Raw genomic sequence first — 13265 nt, 5'->3', positions numbered from 1 at the left:
ATTTAGATTCTGGCAATATTACTGACAAAATTGATATTATTAATGCATTTAATCACCATTTTATCTCTGCGGGATATATATTTGAATGTATTTCAAAGCCAGCTCGTGAAAATAGTAGTTTGTCTACTCTATTGAATGATAATGAAAATGCTTGGTCAGGAGTTTTGTTTTCGGAAATTCACTGATGAAGAAGTCCTGAATGCTTTGCTAACATTAGACAAAAAAATCCACAGGGGCTGATCATTTGGAGTCTGGTCTGCTTAAGTGTGCAGATCCCTTTATTGCTGCCTCGGTAGCCCACATTTTAATTAACATTGTTATCAGGAAGTATTCCAAAAGCATGGAAATCCGTATATATGCGGCCACTCCATAAGGGATACAAATGATCTTGACAACTATCACTCCATTACTAGACCACCTTCTTTAGCTAAGATTCTTAAATCCTTGGATAATGTACAACTTCGTTCCTTTTTATCTGATAACTGTATTTTTAATATAAACCAATCAGGGTTTAGGCCTGGGCATAGTACTACCACAACAACCACGCTAATTGTTAATGATCTTGTCAATGCCTTGGATGTTAAAAAGAGCTGTGCTGCCTTGTTTATTGACCTGTCAAAGGTGTTCGACACTGTTGATCATTTTGTTTTGCCTGAGAAGTTATCAAAAATAGGCCTGGGATATACAGCCTGTTTATAGTTTCAGAATGATCTTTTTTTATTTATTTAAATGATCTTAGCGACAGAACTCAGGCCATCTTAACAGATGGGGTTGAATCTGAATTTCTTGAGATTCAAAAAGATGTTACTCAGGGTTCGATTTTGGGTCTATTATTCTTCACATTGTATATTAATGACATAGGAAACACTGTTGATACTTGTAACATTCATCTCTATGCAGATGACACAGTTTTGTATTCCTGTACCACCTCAGCATGACTGATTCAATTCTGAAATCACTTACAGATATTAAATGAGTGTTAAATGCAAGTAAAACCAAGCTGATGCTTTTCTCTAGGTCACGAAATGTTGACCCTGAGGACCTGCATATTTGCGCTTCAAATGGAGCCCAAATTGAGCTTGTTTCTCAAAATAAGTACCTGGGTGTCTGGATTGATGAGAAGTTGTCCTTCGTAAAGCATGTAGAAAATGTGACTAAAAAGCTAAGATCCAATATTGTTTTTTAATATTGAAATAAATCATGCCTCAGTATTGAAAATAGGAGAAAGATTGTTCAAACAACGCTTCTCCCTGTATGGTATTTTAGTGATGTTGTTTACATGCATGCGTTTTGAAACCCTTGGACACAGTCTACCATTCCGCAATACGTTTTATCACGGGGGACAATTTTAGGACTCATCATTGTAGTCTGTATAAAAATGTGGGATGGACCTCTCTGTCTGTAAGAAGAGAGTTGCATTCTCTTTGATTTATTTCCAAAGCAATCTGACAGAAACTGCCTCCATATGTAACTTCATTAATGAAGTTTAGAATCCTCAGTTACCAAACCCGTTCTCAGGAACGGATAACACTAGAGATCCCTTCAGTCTCCACAGATTTGGGGAAATCTGCGTTTTGTTTTTATGCCCCTAATTTGTGGAACACTCTGCAGAGTTCACTGCAGCTACATGTACTGGTGTCACTCAGGCAGTTTACATTATTGATTACGGACCTCTATGTAGTTGAATGTGATTGCTTTCATTAAATATATTTATTTTGCTATTGTGTGCTGAATTGTATCAATCAATCAATCAATCAATCAATCAATCAATCAAATGTATTTATAAAGCCCTTTTTACATCAGCTGATGTCACAACGTTCTATACAGAAACCCAGTCTAAAACCCCAAACAGCAAGCATTGCAGATGTAGAAGCACGGTGGCTAGGAAAAACTCCCTAGAAAGGCCAGAACCTAGGAAGAAACCTAGAGAGGAACCAGGCTCTGAGGGGTGGCCAGTCCTTTTCTGGCTGTGCCGGGTGGAGATTATAACAGAACATGGCCAAGATGTTCAAACGTTCATAGATGATCAGCAGGGTCAAATAATAATAATAATCACAGTGGTTGTAGAAGGTGCAACAGGTCAGCACCTCAGGAGTAAATGTCAATTGGCTTTTCATAGCCAAGCAGTCAGAGTTAGAGACAGCAGGTGCGGTATATTATAATTATATACAAAACAATTATATTTTTTATATACACATATATGTGTATGTTTTATTATTCTGTTTTTATTGTAATGTATACAGGGCTCTTTTGTAAAATATATTTTTAATCTCAATGTGACTCCCTGTTTAAATAAAGGTTAAATAAAAAAATGCCATAAAGTATGCTATGAAGCAGGGTTGGAGTCCATTCCATTTGAATTCCAGTCAATTTAGAAAGTAGGCCTAATGCAAATTGCAATTCCTAATTTAAAAAGCATTGAAGATAATTGTAATTTCAGTGTACTTCCTGAATTGATTGGAATTTAAATGGAATTGACCCCAACCCTGCTATAAAGGGCATAGGGTGCAATTTGGGACACACCATATATTTGACCTGGAAGGTTCTTTCTCCTTCTAAACTGGAGTTTGATGAAAAATATGTAAAAAGGCATTTCTGTCTGTTATCCCCTCTATAATTATCTAGGACTTTCACACAAACACTATTTGAATACATCTCTGAGGTCTACATAATTGATGTGTCCCCTCTGAGTGCGAGGCAGAGTCAAACTGAGGATAATAAGCTCAGCAGAAAAGGAGACATTAGAAATGTAATAGTGATTCTGCAATATGCACTTGTTTCTATGAAGGTTAAATAAAGCTAGGTTACTTTGAATGCAACATTTAAGTTAAAAGGAGGTAAATTGCTAAGTAAAAAGTAAGTTAACTATGTGCCTCATTTTGAGTAAGGGAACGAGTGTATTAAGGAGAAGAAAGTGGCAAACCATTATTGGAAAGGGTCCATCTTCCCTCACAACTGCTTAGCTCATGTGCTTTTAAAGTTGTTCGTTTTAAAAGAGCTGGACTGGCTCATAAAAAAAGTCTCTCTGATGAGACCTTCTGAAAGGACCTACCATACAGAGACAAATGTTGCATCCCAAATGGCATTCTATTTCCTATATAGTGCACTACTTTTGACCAGGGCCCATGAGTGGGGTATTGTGATGACTGTTCTACCCTAGCCCTCCCCTACTCTGTAGTCAGGGCTGTAGGGAAAGGGGGATACCTAGTCAGTTGTACAATTGAAGGAATTCAACTGAAATGTGTCTTCCGCATTTAACCCAACCCCTCTGAATAAGAGAGGTCCAGAGGGCTACCTTAATCCACATTCACGTTTTCGGCGCCCAGGGAACAGTGTGTTAACTCAGGGGCAGAACGACTGATTTTTACCTCGTCAATCTTTCGGTTACTGGCCCAAAGCTCCTACCCACCAGGGCTGTAGTGTTGTCTGTTACTGAGGACAAGGCCTTGGTCCTGAGGTTACTGTGCCCTCCCCTCCCAAGCAGAGACTGAACCTTGGCAGTGGAGGGAGAAACCTGTTGTAATCTGTGAGGCAGGAAACAAAGGGCCTCGTTAATGCAGAGACTCGCAGGGACCTTTGATGTGGAGCCAAGCCATTCACTCCTCGCTTCTTCCACACACACAGGCATGCGTGTGCCCACACACTCATTAAGGCACACACACACACACACACAGATGCACGCACAAACACACTTACACACACAGATGCAAGTACACATGCACTCAAAGAAATAACTGTAGAAAGAAATATACTCTTTTCCCCTGCCCCTGAGTTGGAACGTGTCTGCTATTTAGAGATACACTAGATTGAAACAATGATGTCTGTTTGTTCAAGATGCACCACAAGGCAGAAGGTTGCTTCAGTGGAAAGATATTTTTTTTTACTGCAACTTTTTAACTCATTGACTTTATTCCATTGCTTGTTGATCTTACGCCAACATTTCCACGTTGCAATTATTTAAAACAACAGTGCAACCTTATTTGGCATCACCACACAACTTCACAATTGTATTCGAGTGTAACCCTAAAGTCATTGACATGCAAAAGCAAGTTTTAGCTTGGATTTGTGCTACAGCGAGTGAGTCGGCCCAGCCCCGCCTCTGTACCTAACTTGATATTAGCGGTTTTGCTGATATTGGTTGGTTGTTACCACAGTCCAGCAAGGTCTGCTGTGGTTGAGTAACTATCTCCCTGATGAGGTTTTTATCCAGGCAAAGTCTCTCACATAAAGAGAGACTGTGCCTCTATATGTGTGTGTGCAAGCATCTGTATGTGTGTGTGTCTGTCTGTATGACCTTGTGTCATATTTGTGTGTGTGTGTGTGTGTGTGTGTGTGTGTGTGTGTGTGTGTGTGTGTGTGTGTGTGTGTGTGTGTGTGTGTGTGTGTGTGTGTGTGTGTGTGTGTGTGTGTGTGTGTATTTGTGTATTTGTGTATTTGTGTGTATGACTTGTGTGCGATGTGTGTGTCTGTGGTCTGAGCACTGGATTCCATAGGTAGACAAGCATGAGAACCTTGGTGGGAAGGCAGCAGGGTCTGACCACAGCAGTGGGCAGCTGAAGGCTGATGCCTGAGGCCCCCCTGACTCCCTGCCCCAGTTAGACCATAAATGGGTGGGGTTGAAGGCATGTGACAGGAAATCCAAGAGGAATGAGTGTACTTCAGCAAGTGAATAGAGTGGCAGGAGCGGTACGGTGCGAACAAACTAACATACACGTATGCACTTTTATACTGTATAGTTATTACAATGTACTTAAATGGCTTAATATATAATTGTACAAAACACACACACACACACACACACACACACACACACACACACACACACACACACACACACACACACACACACACACACACACACACACACACAAATGTACTTTTGTTATTACTTCAGTTTATGAAACTGTATGGATATGAATATGACGTCACTAAGAAAGCCACCTCAATACAGTACATCACAATGAACAAGATAATTACAGTTACAATTCTGCCATTGTTGTGTTTCTTTTTATTGGTTTGAAGAGTGAAAAAATGAATGTTAGATAGAGAAAGATCAGTCACCAGGGCTTCCTTTAGTCTGATGGCACAGCTATTAAATGTGTGCATTCACAGTGGTCGCTTTCTAGTGGTGAGTGGGCGAGTTGAATTTTTGAGTTGACAGTTAACAGCAGATTCCGGGATCAGTTTTTCCGCTGTTAGTGGGCTGATGTGGCCGAGTAGAGGATGTGGATTCTCATGATGGATCATTGTTTAGGTTTGAATTGTGTATGTGCGTAGCCATGTATCCATGTATCAAGGGGATGGCAGGACTTAGGCACACATGCATGTACAGTGGGCTCCGAAATTATTGACACCCTTGATAAAGAAGAGCAATAAGGACTGTATAAAATAAATAATTCAAATACTGAGCTATATTGCATACTCCAAAAATGTTTTATACAAATTATTATTTATACTAATACAATTTCTCAGAGAAAGAGATTTTATTTAACAAGTTATAAAACAAATATTATTGTCCCCCAAAAAAATATTGACACCCCTAAAGATTCTTAAAAATAAATAGAGAAAAAGTTTAGTATTTGGTCCCATATTCCTAGAATGCACAAACACACATGCATCTATTATCTGGGTACCAATGTTTCACAAGACCCATACAGAAGCCACCAATTGATACCTGCCAAGGTGCAGACAGGCAAGAAAGCAGTTTGTGTAAGTATGTTCAGACTGAGTGCTGTTATTCCTGCTTTAGGCTAATGAGATAACTTGGCAGACCACATGTATATCCTTATGTGGACATGCCCATGAGACTCCTGTTCACAGGGTCTCGCTTTAAGACAAGATATCCACAAAGATCATACATGAGCATCAATCAACATGAAAGGAAATAGAGGAAATTATATATAATAATAACAAAGCTCATAAGCAATAGAATGGCAAAAGTCTTACCAAACTTGATACATATCAAACAGAGTTTATAAAAAAATAGACACTTACAAACAAATACAAGAATATGTTTCAGTATAATACATTAGATATAGATTCATAAATAATGCCTGTTGATCCCAAAAAGGCCTTCAACTGTCTTGAATGTCCTTTTCTATTCAAAACTTTGGAAGCCTTCAACTTTCTAGCTGGAAAAATACATTTAATAAAGATATATAAATATCATAAAGCAAAAATATACACACGTAATACTGTACATCATCTGATTAAATTGCTTTAAAAGGGGCACAACACAGGGATGTCTTCTCTCCCCCTCCTGTTTGCACTGGCAAATAACTGCTTGAAGAAAGAATTAGACAGGACCCAAACGTAACAGGTATCAGTATTGGTAAACATGAATATAAACTAAACTTATTTGCCAATAATCTCCTGATATACCTGACCAATATTGAAAATGCAATGCCCCCCTTGAAAAGAATAACTCATTATATACAGTAATCCTTTAAGTGGACCACAAAACTATCAAATACTTAGAATCAGTGGTGTAAAGTACATTAGTAAAAAATACTTTAAAGTATAAAATAAAGTAGTTTATTTTGGGTAACTGTACTTTACTTTGCTATTTATATTTTTGACCCGCTTTACCTTCACTACATTTAAAAATAATAATTTATTGCCCCTTTTTCTCCCCAATTGGTAGTTACAGTCTTGTCCCATCGCTGCAACTTCCATACTGATTCGGGAGAGGCGAAGGTCGAGAGCCATGTGTCCTCCGAAACACAATGGAGCCACACTGCTTCTTGACACAATGCCCGCTTAACCCGGAAGCCAGCCACACCAATGTGTCGGAGGATTTTGATTTAAACAAATCAAAATATGTTATATTTGAGATCCTTCATAGTAGCCACCCTTTGCCTTGATGATAGCTTTGTACCCTCTTGGCATTCTCTCAACCAGCTTCATGAGGTAGTCACCTGGAATGCATTTCAATTATCAGGTGTGCCTTCTTAAAAGTTCATTTGTGGAATTTCATTCCTTCTTAATGCGTTTGAGCCAATCAGTTGTGTTGTGACAAGGTAGGGGTGGTATACAGAAGATGGTCTTTTACCAAATAGGGCTAAGAACAGCTTAAATAAGCAAAGAGAAACAAATGTCCATCAATAGTTTAAGACATGAAGGTCAGTCAATCCAGAAAATTAAGAATGTTGAAAGTTTCTTCATGTGCAGTCGCAAAACCAGCAATCGCTATGATGAAACTGGCTCTCATGGGGACCGCCACAGGAAAGGAAGACCGAGAGTTACCTCTGCTATAAGTTCATTAGAGTTACCAGCCTCAGAAATTGCAGCCCAAATAAATGCTTTACAGAGTTCAAGAAACAGACACATCTCAACATCAACTGTTCAGAGGCGACTGCGTGAATCAGGCCTTCATGGTCGAATTGCAGCAGAGAAACCACTACTAAAGGACACCAATAATAATAAGAGACTTGCTTGGGCCAAGAAACATAAGCAATGGACATTAGACCAGTGGAAATCTGTCCTTTGTTCTGATGAGTCCAAATGTTATATTTTCAATTCCAACCGCTGTGTCTTTGTGATATGCAGAGCAGGTGAACGGATGATCTGTGTAGTTCCCACCGTGTGGGGGTGCTTTTCTGGTGACACTGTCTGTGATTTATTTAGAATTCAAGGCACACTTAACCAGCATGGCTACCACAGCATTCTGCAGCAATACGCCATCCCATCTGGTTTGCGAATTGTGGGACTATCATTGTTTTCAGCAGGACAATGACTCAACACACCTTCAGGCTGTGTAAGGGCTATTTGACCAATATGGAGAGTGATGGAGCGCGGCATCAGATGACCTGGCCTCCACAATCACTCAACCTCAACCCAATTGAGATGGTTTGGGATGAATTGGACCACAGAGTGAAGGAAAAGCAGCCAACAAGTGCTCAGCATATGTGGGAACTCCTTCAAGACTGTTGGAAAAGCATTCCAGGTGAAGCTGGTTGATAGAATGCCAAGAGTGTGCAAAGCTGTCATCATGGCAAGGGTTGCTACTTCGAAGAATATCAAATATAACATATATTTTTATTTGTTTCACACTTTTTTGGTTACTACATGATTCCATGTGTTATTTCATAGTTTTGATGTCTTCACTATTATTCTACAATTTTGAAAATAGTACAAACAAAGAAAAACCATTGAATGAGTAGGTGTGTCCACACTTTTGACTGGTACTGTATGTGTAGAATTTATTATACAATAGACAACATCCACAAAATGTACATCACAATGACAGAGTCATGTCTTAAAATGCAAAACTAACAATGGCTCAATAATCCATGCCTTCTGGGAATGCTATAAAGTCCAAACGTTATGGACGGAGTTAGAAAATTGGCTGTCAAAAGTATTTTAAAATTACTTTTAATCCTTCTGTCTGCATATTTCAAGACATGTCATATGAGGGTGCAGTGAGATTTGTAGATTTGTAGTGTTTGAAAAAATAAATACAGTTGTAGATTGAGAAAATCTTATTACATGGCCCCTTTGCTATAAACAGTTTTTGTGTATCACAAGAAGCAATGCATATGAACCATTCATAAAAGAACAATAGCATCAACATTAATAAATGGATGGATTTTCAGCTCTTAATCCCAGCAGCACCAGCAGCCTTCACAAGTGAATGGAGGATAGAAAATGTGGTAAGACTATTACAAGCGCCAGGATAGTAAAGAACACAGCAAAAACTCCTTTGTCTGATCTTGTGAATTTCTAAGCATTATGAGAGCCAAACAGCCTCTCTGAAGCCAAGGTCAAAAGTGGGGAGTGTCACACAGAAAAAAAAAATCATCCCAGACTTTTTTACAAGCTGGCAAAATCCATGGAAATAAAGGGAAAATATTTAGAGAGCTGTTGCTAATTGGTTGCCTGAGGAGTGGTGAAAGCCGAGGATCCGACTTAACTTCTCACTCAGGGACAAAAAGGTCAAGGGAAGAGGGGATACCTAATCAGTTGTACAACTGAATGCATTCAACTGTAATGCGTGTTCCACATTTAACCCAACCACTCTGAATCAAATTGTGGTGTGATGGTTAAGTAAATAATGGTGAGATGTGTGATGAAAATGAAAGCTCTGTAGCTACATATACTGCACATGGGACAGTGTGTCAATGGTACTAATGCATGTAGGCTAACAAGAGCACTTTCGTACAGTGGTGTAAAGTACTTAATTAGTACTTTCCAGTATTTTTACTTAAGTTGTTTTTTTGGGTATCTGTACTTTACTTTTGATATTTTTGACAACTTTTACTTTACTACATTTCTAAAGAAAATAATATACTTTTTACTCTATACATTTTCTCTGACACCCAAAAGTACATACATTTTGAATGCTTAGCAAGACAGGAAAATTGTCAAATTCATGCACTTATCAAGAGAACATCCCTGGTCATCCCTACTGCCTCTGATCTGGCGGACTCACTAAATACACATGCATCATTTGTAAATTATGTCTGAGTGTTGGAGTGTGACCCTGACTATCCGTAAATTAAAAAACAAGAAAATGTTGCCGTCTGGTTTGCTTAATATAAGTAATTTTAAATTATTTGTACTTTTACTTTCAATACTTAAGTATATTTCAGCAATTACATTTACTTTTGATACTTACGTATATTTAAAGCCAAATACTTTTAGACTTCTACTCAAGTAATATTTTACTGGGTGACTTTCACTTTTACTTGAGTCATTTTCTATTAAGGTATCTTTACTTTTACTCAAGTATGACAATTGGGTACTTTTTACACCACTGCTTTTTTTAATTAAATATTATTTACACAGAAATTATATGGATTACACCATTGCAACAACATGTCAACCAATTTATGAGTTTATGCAAGAAACACTATTTTCCACTGCTTCTTACAGAACTGCGGGACACTTTTCTTTTACCAATGTACTGTGTGGAATTGGCCAGTAAGATAATTCATAGGACCAAGGACTTAGCAAAGTGACTAAGGCTGACCCCTTGAGGAATAAGAAGGGAATTAGTGGAAGCAGTTTTTCTACAGTAACCTACAGGGCCAGTCTGGTCTTGTCTATCGGTGGACAAACATGATTTTTGACCCTTTATCTGACTGTAAAATCCCAGCTCAGACTCAGAGAGCACAATGCCAACTTTCAACTTCACCATACCTGTCTATTTTCTGTCTGTTGTCTGTCTGTAACTCCGTCGCAGCACCATTTCACCAAGTCAGATTCCTGTACATACAAATGTTTTTGGCAAATCTGATCAAGGTTTCTAAATGAAAATATGTGATTTGTTCTGTTTTTTAAATTTGTGGTATAATTACTTAGAATCAGATCAGTACTTTACAGTCTTAATTATTATTTATTCTTGTCTGTGTCACTGCCAGAGAATTCTAGAGGTTTAAGGAACGTTCTTTCAAAATGAACTAGCATGTCCTATAGTGCTATATCAGAAGCCACATCACTCATTTTACAACACTTAGAAAAATGATTTGGTCCAGTCTGGGATTGATCCAAATTCCCTGCAACAGATGTATTTTAACCCATGGAAGAAGATATAGTATGAAATAGAAAACCACTGGATTCATAAGACATTTCACTATGGTTGGAGCACTAATATATTACATACTCGCACATCATTTTTATCATGACATCTGTCAAGTGAAAAAATACTGACGCCAGAAGAATTATGCTTTAATTCGATGAGTCTGCCTTCATTTTTGATCACGCAACTTATTTTCTCGATGGTGAACTACTTTCCAAGACAATAATGTAATGACAACCGTCTGTGGTATTTGATTAGTTGTCTATTACCAAGACACTTAAATCATGCACTTTGTATATGAAATCATATCCAAATTTCCCCCTCAAAGAAAACATCTATAATTCATAATTTCATCATGTCTAATACATTTTTTCAATTGATGAGAACAGTAAAGATATAATTATCATTTTGCCACAGTGACACCAATTGTACACTATATATACATAAGTATGTGGACACCCCTTCAAATTTGTGGTTTTGGCTATTTCAGCCATACCTGTTGCTGACAGGTGTATAAAATCAAGCAATCTCCATAGACAAACATTAGCAGTAGAATGGTCCGTACTGAAGAGCTCAGTGACTTTCAACGTGGCACCGTCATAGGATGCCACCTTTCCAACAAGTCAGTTCATAAAATTTCTGCCCTGCTAGAGCTGCCCCGGTCAACTGTAAGTGCCGCCGCGAAGTGGTAGGCCACATAAGCTCACAGAACGGGACCGCAGAGTGCTGAAGCGCGTAGTGTGTAAAAATCTTCTGTCCTCGGTTGCAACACTCACAACAGAGTTCCAAACTGCCTCTGGAAGCAACGTCAGCGCAAGAACTGTTCGTCGGGAGCTTAATGAAATGCGTTTCCATGGCCGAGTAGCCGCACACAAGCCTAAGATCATCATGCACAATGCCAAGCGTTGGTTGGAGTGGTATAAAGCTTACCACCATTGGACTCTGGAGCAGTGGAAACAAGTTATCTGGAGTGATGAATCACGCTTCACCATCTGGCAGTCTGACGGACAAATCTGGGTTTGGTGGATGCCAGGAGAACACTACCTCCCTGAATGCATAGTGCCAACTGTAAAGTTTGGTGGATGAGTAATGGACTGGGGCGGTTTTTCATAGTTCGCGCTAGGCCCCTTAGTTCCAATGAAGGGAAATCTTAACTCTACAGCATTGTAGACGATTCTGTGCTTCCAACTTTGTGGCAACAGGTTGGGAACTTGACTGGTCTGCAAAGAGCCCTGACCTCAACCCAATTCGAACACCTTTGGGATGAATTGGAACTCAGACTGCGAGCCAGACCTAATCGCCCAACATCAGTGCCCGACCTCACTAATGCTCTTGTGGCTGAATGAAAGCAAGTCGCAGCAGCAATGTTCCAACATCTCGTGGAAAGCCTTCCCAGAAGAGTGGAGGCTGTAATAGCAGCAATGTTCCAAAATCTTGTGGAAAGCCTTCCCAGAAGAGTGGAGGTTGTTATAGCAGCAAAGGGGGGACCAACTCTATATTAATGCCCATTATTTTGGAATGAGATGTTGGACGAGCCTTCACATACTTATGGCCATGTAGTGTATGTAGGCATGTACTAATGAGAACTGTCAGCTCAGTTGGCGATTGATTTACTTGTAAAACAAAAACAAAATATTATCCAGTGATATTAAATATTTTGCCGTTGTTTATCGGACAATACAGTCATTGAGCTGGATTTATGAGGGAGGGCCTTGTAATCGTTTCACTGCGGCTGGGGCTAGTCTGTGTGAAACTGGGAAAGGCGGGGTTAATTAAACCAATCCAAAACAAATAAATGTTTGGCAACCCATGAAAGGCTGTGGGAAACGTTCTGAGATTGAACCGGCTTTGGAATCCTAAACCTCAAGCTTTGATGGTTTTGACTTGATTCAGAGACTGAAAACAGAGATTGGATGTCCCAATTGGTGCTGAACTGTTTCACCCTCTTTTTATAACCAAACAGGCATGGGTATGATGCACACTGATACCTATTGTTAAATGTATATTTATTAAAGTAATTGATTACATTTAAAATTCTCACACTGTATTTTCCATTTTAGGACATCTGGATTCATGCAGCTGAGATTTCTCTTCACCCTGGATAATGTTATTACATGGAAATACTATCAGGAGATAAGCCACTGTATTACACAGGAAACTGCTGTGTTACATGGGAAGCTGCTGTATTATACAGGTAGCTACAGTATTACACAGGAAGCTACTGTATTAGACAGGAAGCTGCAGGACGATGTTGTGATGATAGTGTGGTAGTTATATCCTTGCAGAAAATAAACAATGACCCCTGAACAAGGTGATTCATAGTCAACTAACTCTGTCCCTGTAATGACAAGCGAAACCCAACCCTAAACCATACTTACTCATGTATTTGGGAGAGAGCGTTTGGTGAGAGTTTGTATGTGTGAGAAATAGATTTGAACAGGCTGCTTCTCACAGTATATCATCTAGTTGTGGATAAATCCTGGGAACAAACATTCTCCCAGGCCTGGTCGGCTACATTTAATTTACAGTGAAGTCACCCTGGAAGTGCTACACAATCAAACAGGAAAAACGTCAGTACAGAGACAAAGTGGAGTCGCAATTCAAGACGTATGTGGCAGGGATTACAAAAGGAAAACCAGCCACGTCGCGGCTGTTCTTTTTGCTTCCGGACAAGCTACAGTGCCTTGCAAAAGTATTCATCCCCCATTGGCGTTTTTCCTATTTTGTTGCATTACAACCTGTAATT

The sequence above is a fragment of the Oncorhynchus keta genome, chromosome 11 (genome assembly GCF_023373465.1).
Source record: "Oncorhynchus keta strain PuntledgeMale-10-30-2019 chromosome 11, Oket_V2, whole genome shotgun sequence".
In the NCBI taxonomy this organism is placed as follows: domain Eukaryota; kingdom Metazoa; phylum Chordata; class Actinopteri; order Salmoniformes; family Salmonidae; genus Oncorhynchus; species Oncorhynchus keta.
This window is presented reverse-complemented; position numbering follows the sequence as displayed.